Genomic DNA, 11964 nt, shown 5'->3' with positions numbered 1-11964 from the left:
ATATTTGTAATCTCTATAGGCATTGTGAATATGGCATTGCTGATACACTCATCCACCTTTACTGGCATCTAAGTAGTTCAGTGGATTGGGTGCCAGATTGTGAGTCAAGAAGGCTCATCCTCCTGAGTTCAAATCTGGCCTCAGTCACTTACTAGTTGTGTGAGCCTGGGCAAGTCACTTAACTGTACTTGCCTCAGTTTCCTCATCTGTAAAATGAGCAAGAGCAAGGAAATGGAAAACCGCTCCAGTATCTTTGCCAAGAAAACCCCAAATGGGGTCACAAAGAGTCAGACGTGACTGAAAAGGACTGAACGACAACATCCACCTTTGGTGTTCACCTGGCATTCAATTCTCACCCATAGCTCCAAGAAACTGTATATGCACAGCAGCCACACCTTAGTAACTGTCTTGGAAGACAGATTAAACTAAATTGAGGATAAGTGACAGGCTTCAAAACTGTAAGTGAGTTAGAGGATGTCCATCCCAAGCATGTGAAGACTTTCCATGATAGAATGTATGGATAAGAACAATTTGTGATGAAAGCTGACTCTGCCACTACCCCAAACTCTTCTTTCAGGCCAGTCAAAAGCATCTATGGGGCTGCTACTGAGGCTTGACTCTATGGTGAAGATGAGGCAGAGAAGCACCTGCTATTATTCTGATCACCACATCAGATCTGATCACATCTGATGACCACTCGCAGAGGTACAAAAATAAAGAAACCTCTTTTATAAAATGACTCCTCAATCAAGTGTAATACCTTTTTTTGCTTTTTGGAGGGCAATTGGGGTTAAAGTGTAATATCTTAATGCTTGTTGGCATCTAAACCCCAACTATGCCGGCAATAATTGTAGAACATAGCCAAAGAATTTGTGAAGCGTGGAATTGCAACCTGGATGACGAGATGAAGCAAATTTGTCAAATTATACAGAAGTGCTATTATGCTGCCATGGACATCAAGTTTCCAAGACCCATTGGAGAATTCAGAAGTAATACTGACTGTCAATACCAACTACTGCTAAAGATAATTCAGCTGGAATAGAATAAGCAAGCTGAATATTGTCCAGGAATACTTGTCCAGCATCAGAAGCTGAGAGGATGCTAACCCTGAGGAGGAACCTGCTTTAACCAGCCCAGAAATAAGGATAAATGGCAGACAAATCACTGCTGTGCCCTACAAGCAACAAATCAACTCTACCATAGCCAGGAGTGAACTTAGTGGTAGAAATGTAGGTAACAACCACTTCAGATTTGAATTAACTCTTCCAGTGACTCAAATGAGAGAGGCGAGATTCCTCCCCAATTTAGTGAATGTATTTTTACTTTTTTTCTTCTTATATCCTCTCAATAAATGTTCCTTTGTAAGAGCTAATTGATGTAATTTGTTTATCAATGATATCAAAGAGATAACAACTGGTTAAAGACACTAAGGAGATACTATTTGGCATGGCAGTAGCACTGGCAAATGATATTAGGAAAGTAAATACTGATGATTAATACTGAGAGGAAAACCCTGGAATAAAGGAATCAATGAAGAAAGCATTAGAAGAAGACATTGCCTCTAGAACCTTGAGAGCGATAAACTAGCCATACTTTGAGGACCCCAGTTTCCTACACATATGGGTTAGAAAAGTAAGTCCAAAATCTCAGTACAACTATTATATCAAGGCACTCCATTGCCTACCAACAACTTAAACTAAAGAAACAGTACTCCTTGTAAAACTAAGCAAGCAAAGTTTGAGGTGGGGGGGTGTGAAGTGTCTCAGCTCTGCCCTCTGTGCGTAAGCAGCTCCCTCACACCTCAGAAGACCTGATTTACCATAGGGATACAATACTTGTGTGTGTGTTAGCATTTGTAAAAAAAAAAAATTACCATGTATCAGCACATTAAAATTTCACAAACAAATATAGAAGAGCAGAAATAATGAATTGCCTCCTTAGTGGAAAAATATAATAGATAATTATATTCAAGAAAGAGCCTTTGAACAAAGTTTTAAAAGTTAGAGACTGAATAACTTAATCCCAAAGAACTGGTGGGTCAAAGAAAAAGTCATAGAATCAATAGAAAATTTCATCAAAGAAAATTACAATGAGATATTAGACCACAACTAATCAGATAACTAATGCAATTCCTTAGGAGAAATGTTGTATCTCTACCAGGAGTGAAGAACCTGCAGTCTCAAGGTCACATGAGGCTCTCTAGGTCCTCAATTGTGGCCTTTTGACTAAATCCAAACTTCATAGAACAAATCCCCTTAATGAAAGGATTTGTTCTATAAAACTTGGACTTAATCAAAAGGCCATACCCAAGGACCTAGAAGGTTATGTGTGACCTCAAGGCTGTAGGTTCCCCATACCTACAACTCTTTCAACAACAAAAGATTTTTTAAATGGACACACATTTTTAAAAAAGCAATAGAAAAGCAATAAATCAAAACTCCAATTAAACACTAAAGTAGAAATTATGAAAATCAAATCTGTTAACAAAATTGAAATTTACAAGTTCTTAATAAATATATTAAGCTGGTTTGTATCTCTAAATACATTTATCAACAAAACTAATAAGATAAATCAGTAATTTGCTAGTCTGGTTTTTAAAAATAGATGAAAACCACATTGTAAGTTTCAAAAAGTGAAAAAGGATACCACAATTAAAGATAAAAAAGGAAAATATCAGAAACTATTTTACCCAATTATATGCCAGCAAAATGGATAACTTAGAAGAAATAAATGAATACTTACCAAAATATAAAATTTCCAGATTAAAAGATGGAATAGATCATTTTAAAAAACCTAATCTCAGAAAGAGAAATTTAATAAGAAATAAATTAAGGACCTAATGACAAGTTATTATATCACACATTCAAAAACAATTCTATAGTACATAAACTGTTTTGTAAAAATTAGCAAATAAGGGATTCATGCGCATATTTCTGATATCATGCATATATTTCTGGTATTTCTTGATACCTAAATCAGGGAGAAACAAAGCAGAGAAAGAAAACTCGACCAAAATCCCTAATGAACATTAATACAAAAATATTAAAGAAAACATTAGCAACAAGACTACAATGACTTACTTAAAACATTATGTACAATGACCCAATTCGATTTATATCAGAAATTCAGTAATTTCACTATAACTCTTTAAACCCAATAGACCATATTAATAGCAAAAATAATAAAATCACATAATTATTAAATGCTAAAAAACTTTTTTGTGAAATCTAACCCCCTCTTTCTATTCTTAAAAACATTCTAGGAAACATACAAATTAAGCAACCTTTTCTTAAGATGGGAAGTAGTATATGTGTGTATATGAAGCCAAGATCCAATAACCCACATTGTTTGTAACTAATAAAGCCTGGAGGCCTTCTCATTAAGATTAAGGATAGGGGCATCTAGATGGCACAGTGAATAGAGTGCTGGCCCTGGTAGGCAGGAGGACCTGAGTTCAAATCCAGCCTCAGACACTTAACACTTACTAGCCATGTGACCTTGGGCAAGTCACATAACCCCAATTGCCCTCCAAAAAAAAAGGCAAAAAAAAGATTAGGAATAAAAAAAAGGATGTCCATTATTATCACTATTTTTTGATGAAATTCTAGAAATGCCAACTAGAGCACTAAGAAAATTAAAATAAAAATGAAATGAAATTGAGATAACATAAGCAAAAGGAACACAAAAAATGCTCCTTTCAGGAAGAAATTTTCTGAAAAAATAAATGAAAATAGCTGATTTAAGCCAAAAAGAAAACACCCCACATACTTAGGGAGGATAACAACCTAGGGCAAAAATACCAAATTAAATCAAATTAAAAAGTCATCTACTCAATCTGACAGTAAATTTTTAAAAGAAGATTGAAGAAGAAAATTACTTTAATTCTGTCCTCCTTCCCCTCAAAAAAAAGCCTTACCTAGGTCTCTCACACTACTGTAGGGCATCCTCAGATTTAACTGAGGATTAAAGAAAAAGATGTTTTACTCTCAATCTAATTATCCAAAGGAAAGGACTTTACTTAAAGTCTATTACACAAGAGGGAAATATTCATGTCTGTGGTAAAGGAAAAGATCTCAAGAATGAACAACATTGGTAAAATAAAAGGTTTTTAACTTGATTTGGTCCCCAAAGTAGGAGAGACCTAGAACTCTATTCCTAAACCCTCAAAAAAAAAATAAACAAAGGAACAAATAGATGCATGAATGAATGAAGTACTTTTGTGATGTCAGGGTTGAAAAAGGCATGAACTTAGAGGATGAGAATAACTCTAAAATACCTATAATCAGAAAGTCAAAGAAAAAATATTTTGCCCACAAGAAAAATTAGAAAGCTTCAAAGGTGAATACAAGGGCTTAAAAATATATTACAAAAGTAATGGATCATTGCCAAGAGAGTTGGGGGCGGGGGGTGAGATCAACAATTTAAGAGAAGAGGTACAAAACCTTAAACTAATAACAAACTTCCCAAGCTTTAGAATGTACCAAATGGGGGGCAGAGTCAAGATGGAGGAGTAGAAGTAGGACCTCCGCCAGGCTCTGGCTTCCACCTTCCCCAATCCATGTAAAAGGGGACTCTAAACAAAATTTGTAGCTGCAGAACCCACAAAATGACACAGAGCAGCTAACCTCCCACTGAGGACAGCCCAATAGGCCTGCAGCAAGCGGCCAGTGCAGCACTCTGGGAGCTGAGCCCAGGCCCATGTGAGCCAGAGGTTATAGCCCCAGGGCAGGCCTGACCAGCCCAGGCAAGAGGGACTCCAGATCACCAGAAGCTGTGGCTGTTTCCAGATTCATCAACACATAGATGCAAAGGACAAAGTGAGAGAACAGTACAGTCTGGACTTTGGGACCCAGTAGCTGGGAGTGCTTCAGCTTTTGCCCCCAGGGCAAGAAGCCATGCTTCCCCACATTGCAGCTTTGGCTCCTGGCCTTCAGGGTGTAGGGGGACCAAGTGACCAGTCTGAGGGGTAATCACTCTTGCTTTAGCCTGCTTGGATCTGGATTGTGGTCTAGGGTGGAGGTTCTGGGGTGCATGACCAGCTTGCCAGAGCATGTGGAGGCCTCAGACAGGACACCCAATTAATACCTGGGGCAGCTGAGAAAACCCCAGCGTTTGGGACGAAATCTCCCCTATCTGGTGGCAGAGTCCTACTGTGGCAGAAAGCCCAGGGGTCAAGTGACTGAGGGGAGACATGACCATGCAAAGGAAACAAAGCAGACAGAAGATTCTAACATTAGACTCCTATTTTGGGGACAAAAAAGAGCAAAGTATGGAACAGGAGGAAGACAGTGAAGTCAGAACTCCTGCACCAAAAGCTTCAAAGAAAAATACAAGCTGGTTACAGGCTGTAGAGGACCTTAAGAAACAGATAAGAGAAGTGGAGGAAAAATTTGGAAGAGAAATGAGAACAATGCAAGAAAATTACAAAATGAGAGTCAACAGCCTGACTGAGGAAAATCATACTTAAGAAACAGACTGACTCAATTGGAAAAAGAGGCTCAAAAAGGCAATGAGGAGAGGAATGCCTTGAAAAGCTAAATTTTCCAGATGGAAAAAGAATCTCAAAAGCTCAACAAGGAGAATCATTCCCTCGGATTTAGATTGGAGCAAAGGGAAGCTAGTGACTTTAAGAGAAATCAAGATGATGTTAAAAAGATCCAAACAAATGAAAGAATAGAAGGCAATGTGAAATATCTCATAGGAAAAACCACTGACCTGGGAAATAGATCCAGGAGAGATAATTTAAAAATTATTGGGCTACCTGAAAGCCATGATCAGGGAAAGAATGTAGAAATCATCCTCCAAGAAATTCTCAAGGAAAATTGCCCTGATGTTTTAGAACCAGAAGGCAAATTAGAGGTTGAAAGAATCCACTGATCACCTCCTGAAAAAGATCCCAAAAAGAAAACTCCTAGGAATATTATAGCCAGGTTCTGGAATTCCCAGATCAAGGACAGAATATTACGAGCAGCCAGGAAGAAACAATTTGAATATTGTGGAAACACAATCAGAATAACCCAGGATCTGACAGCTTCTACTCTGAGGGATCGAAGGGCCTGGAATAGGATATTCCAGAGGTCAAAGAAGCTGAGATTAAAACCAAAAATCACCTATCCAGCAAAACTGAGTATCATCTTTCAGGGGAAAATATGGTCATTCAGTGGAATAGAGTACTGTTATAGGAATGCAAATTTAAAGATCTTCCCTGCCCCTAGGTTAAGTGCACCTGGAGCTGGTGGTGGGAAGCTTGTTGTTCAGGAGATACTTTGTGATTGGCCAGTGGGTCAATAGGGTTGTTACATTCTCTGAGCCAGGAGAAAGCTATATAAAACCTTGATGTGAGGCTTTGCTTTGGGGCTCACTTTGAGAAGTGTTGTGTGATTTGACCAGATAAGACTCTGGGCAGCCATTGTTGAGAGCCCCCCAGCTTTGAAAAACCCAGATGTTGATGCTTCCCTCTCTGGTAACTGTGATTTGGTATGGATGTCATGGTTGGACAGGTTGGAAGCCTGTCTACTTGAAATGTTTCTGTCTGTATACTCTGAAGTTTGGGGTTGCTGCCCTTTTTCCCTGAACTAGGTAAATGACATATGTTTGATTAAAGTAAGCTTGTTAACCCATTTTGAGAACCTGTATTGACAGCCACCCTGGGGATGCTGGGGTGCTTGCTGCTATAAGAACTTTCAAGCATTCTTAATGAAAAAGCCAGAGTTGAATAGAAAATTTGACATCCAGATACAAGAAGCAAGAGAAGCTTGAGAAGGTAAACAGGGAAAAGAAATCATAAGCCACTGATCAAAGTTGAACTATTAACATTCTTACATGGAAAAAACAATAATTGTAACTGATGAAACTTTTCTTAGTATGAAAACAGTTGAAGGGAATAGAAATATATGTGTGTGTTTGTGATATGTGTGTGTGTGTGTATGTCTATATCGGAGGGTATACAGGTGTATGAATACATGTGTGAATGTGGATATATATGTTTACAGGTATACATAGATAGAGGGCACAGGACCAATTTAATAGGAAGGGATGATACTTAAAAGGGGAAATCAAGAGGTGAGAGAGGAATATAATGAGAGGAGATGGAGAGAGATAGAATGGGGTATCTCATACAGAAGAGGCAAGGGTAAAGGGTTACAATGGAGGGGAAGAATAGGAAGGCAAAAGGGAATGGGTCAACCTTATTCTCACTAAATTTGGCTCAGGGAGGTAATGAAATACATACTAAATAGGGTATTTCACCCTACAGGAGAGTAGGGGGAAGGGAATGAGAGGGGAGATGATGGAAGGGAGGGCAAGCTGGTGGGGAGGGAAGTTGGAAGCACTCACTTTTGAAAAGGGACAGGATCAAAGTAGAGAACAGAAAAAGTGGGTGGTGGGATAGGAGAGAGGGAAATATAGTCAGTGTCTTACAATATATCTACTATGTTAATATTTTGCACTAGCTACACATGTACAGTCTATACTGAACTGCTTATCTTCCCAGTAAGGGTGGGTGACAAGGGAGGAAAGGAATGAAATCTGGAATTCAAAGTTTTAAAATCAAATGTTTAAAATTATATATATATACTCTTATTAATACTATCTTACATGTAACTGGGAAAGAAGATATACAGGCACTGGGGCATAGAGATCCACCATGCCCTACTGGAAAAGTCTAAGGGGGTATGGGAGAAGATATGGGAGAGAGCAGATTGGAAGAGGTGATATCCTGTGGGACTACTATTCTGGGGGTGGTGGGTAGGGGAAAAACAGGGAGAAAATCTGGCAGAAATTAATGATGTAAATCAGAAGTTAATAATAAAGCATTTGAAAAATGAAAAAAAAAGAATTTACCAAATGGAAATTGGTAAGTATAGGAGTCAAAAATTTCTTATTGCAAGGTAAAAAGAATGAGAAAATAGAAGGAAATATTAGATTGATAGATAGATAGATAGATAGATAGATAGATAGATAGATAGATAGATAAATAGATAGATAGATAGACAGACAGACAGACAGACAGGTAAATAGGTAGACAGAGGAAACAGAGATATAAAGGGAAAATGTTTGGAAAATAGATCAAGAGAGATAATTATAAAATTATATGATTACCCTAAATTCATGACAAAAAAACCTTACATATCATATTTCAGGAAATTATAAGAAAATTGCCTAGACAAATTAGAATGAAAGGGCAATGTGAAAATAAAAGGAATCCATTGGTCACCTCCTAAAATAAACCTCAAAATGAAAACTCCTAGGAATGCCATTACAAAAATTAAGAGCCTCTAAATTAAAGAAAAAATCCTTCAAGAATCAAAAGGAATTCTAATATTGAGTAACCATAATCAAGATAGTATGAGATTTAGCAGATATCACTTTAAAGGAGCAGAGAATATGTGATGAGATATTACAAAAGGCAAAAGACAATGGCCTACAACCAAGAATAACTAATCGCAAGAAACTGAATATCATGTTACAAGGAAAATACTTACCTTCAATTAAATAGAGGATTTTCAACTATTCCTGATTGGGGGGGTGGGGGTAGTTAAAAAAGAAATTTCAAATGTAAATACATGAGTCAATATAAATATTTAAAATTACAAATGAATAATCAGAAGGAACTTCCTAAAGATAGACTGTTTGCATTCTAATAGAGAGAGAAAAGAGTTAAAATGGTTTGTTTAGAATCCTCATGTCACAAGAGGTCATAGAAGTAGTTATCTGAAACAAAGAAAAACTATAAGTACTTACTGTATATTGAATATGTTTCAAGAAAAAAGAAAAAGGAGAGGGAAAGAGTACATTAAGGAAAATGGGAGAAAATGAGGGAACTTATTGATGCATAACTGAGTAGTATGAGGAGAATATATGCAAACAGGGAAGGAGTGGGGAAGGGGGGGTTGGAAATGTCACCATGTGAAATTCACTTTCAGTTAAACTGAAATTTGACTAAATTTGTACTCAGAGAGACAGAGGGAAAGAGGGGGGGAGAGAGAGAGAGAGAGAGAGAGAGAGAGAGAGAGAGAGAGAGAGAGAGAGAGAGTTTGGTGTACAAATATACATCAATGAGGCAACAGATAGGAACAGGAAAAGGGACTATAAAAGGGAAGGAAGGTTTAAGGAAGACTGAGTTATAAGTGAAATGAACCCAAAGCTTGGGAAAGAGACAGTTAAAATTAAAGGTTAAATTAAAAGGGGGGAGGAAGAAATATTTATAACTTGAAATTGATAGGGAGAGAGGAATATAGAAAATACAATACATAAGAGAAAAGAATGGAAGGAAATAAACAATTAACTATCATAACTGTGAACAAGAATAGGATTGACAGGACTAGCTAAGTAGTGCTGTGAATAGAGAGAGCATGGGCATGGAGTCAGGAGGACCTGAGTTCAAATCCAGTCTCAGACTGTTAACATTTACTAGCTGTGTGACCTTGGGCAAGTCATTTAGCCCCAATTGACCTGTCTTCCCCCCTTCAAAAAGACCAAAACAAAAGACAGAGAGAGAGAATGGTATTAACTCACCCATTAAAGAGGAGATAAATAGAATGTATTAGAAAGTAAAATCCAACATAAGTTGCTTAAAAGAAACACACTTGAAATGTAAAAATTCACAGAGTGAAAATATGAACTTAAAATCTATTGTGTCTCTACTAAACACAGAAAAAAAAAAGATGTGGAAATGATGATTTCACATAAGGAAACAGCAAAAATAGACTAAATTAAAAGAGGTAAGTAGGGAAACTATTTTCATGAAAATGAGTTAATTTAATTGATTCATAGAAAGTGAATTGATTTAAGTGTTTATATATGTATATATATACACACAAACACATTTCCATAGCTTCTAAATATTTAAAGGAAAAAGTAAATGCATTATAAGAAAAAATAAAACTATAATATAGCTTTATAATGTTATATAACAATTGTATGTTACTATATAATATAATAAATCATTATATGTCATATAATAATTATATATGGTTATACTAAAATTATATAATGATTATAATATAATGTAATATTATAAATCCATAAATATGGATTTATAATAGAATAAGTATGCAGTAATATTCAAATTACCCCTGGTCATAGATAAATATAAACAAACAAACAAACAAAAATAACAAAATTTTTGAATATAATTTTTAAAATTTAGATATTATAGACCACAAATAATTATGAAATATAAATAGAAAAGAGTGTGCATCTTATTTCAGCTGAACATGACATCTTTAAAACTAAACATGTCTTAGGACATAAAACCTCACAAACAAATGAAGACAAGAAGAAATATTATACACATTATTTAGTAATTACAATGAAATAAAAATTATATTAAATAAAAGACCACTGAGTACTATTAAAATGATTTGGAGGCTAATGGCTTTAAGGAATTATTGGGTCAAAAAAACAAAACAAAACAAATCAGAGAAATGATAGATAATTTCATTAAAGATCATGCCAATGAAATAACATTCCAAAATTTTGCTGATGGAAAAATGTAGTCTTTTATGGGAAATATGTCTATAAATTAGTTTACTAATTAAAAAGAGAAAGAATATTTAAATAGATTAGAAATAAAACTAAAAATATTAGAAAACCAACAAACTATAGAACTCTAATTAAACACCAAAAGATGAATCTTGAAAATCAAAGACAAGATCAACAAAATTGAAAAAAATAAAAGAATTAATAAATGAAACCAGAAACTATTTTAAAAATAAAATAAATAAGCCATTACCTAATGTGATTTTTAAAAAGGAAAAGGAAAAATAAATTACCAGATCAAAATTAAAAATAATTCACAATAAATTAAAAAGAAATAAAGGATATTTTTAGAAATTCTTTTGCCCAAATATATGTTAGCAAAAACAATTTAAGTGAAATAAAATAACATTTTAAAAATATAAATTACCCAAAGTAATAGAACAATAAAGATTTTAAATAATCCAGTTTCAGAGAAAGAATTTAAACAAGCCACATATTAACTTCTTTAAGAAATTCCAGAATCAGATAGATTTAAGAGTGAATTTTTGTCAAATGTTCAAATAACAAGTGATTCCAGCATTACATAAATTGTTTATAAATATAGGAGGGAGGGAGGGAGAGAAAGAGAGAGGGAAGGGGGGAGAGAGAGAAAGAGAGAGAGAGAGAGAGAGAGAGAGAGAGAGAGAGAGAGAGAGAGAGATGTTGCAAAGCCCTCTTGTAATCCAATTATAATCTTAATACATATACAAACACATATCAAAACAGAAAAAGAAAGCTATAGACCGATATTCCTAATAGACCATCATTCCACAGATTGGGAAAATCTTAAAATATTAATAAAGATGCTAAAACTTAAAAAATAATCAAAGGTAAAGAAGAAATAAATTTATCATTTTTATAAATGATATGATGATGTTCATAAAGAACCTTAGAATCAACTAAAAATTAATTGAAGCAATAACTTCAACAAACTTGCAAGATACAAATCCAGAAAAAATCATCAGCATGTCTATATAATACAAAAAAGCAAGAAATAGAAAGAGAAATGCTATTTTAAATTATATTCATATATATATGAATATAATTTAAAATAGCATTTCTCTTTCTATTTATATATATATATATATAATACTTGAGAGTCTACCTACCAAGATAAACTCAAGAATATATAGACACAACAACAAACATCTGTTTACAGAAATAAAGATACACCTAAATAATTGGAAGAATATTAATTGCTTATGTGTAGAATAAACCAACACAATAAAAATATCAATACTGCTAGCATTTATGTCTTTGTTCAATGTCATACCATTAAGTTACCAAAGGATTACCATATAGAACTAGAAAAAAAATAATGAGGGAGAAAAGTTCAAGTATCTCAAGAGAATTAAGGAAATAATATCATTTGATGAATCCAAGAGGAAGGGAGGACGGAAAGAAGGAAGGAAGGAAGGAAGGAAGGAAGGAAAGAAGAAAGAA

The sequence above is a fragment of the Petaurus breviceps genome, unplaced genomic scaffold, assembly GCF_028583685.1.
Source record: "Petaurus breviceps papuanus isolate PSGF00001 unplaced genomic scaffold, PetGlider_PUasm1.0 38, whole genome shotgun sequence".
Lineage (NCBI taxonomy): Eukaryota > Metazoa > Chordata > Mammalia > Diprotodontia > Petauridae > Petaurus > Petaurus breviceps.
Note: the sequence above shows the minus strand (reverse complement) of the source record.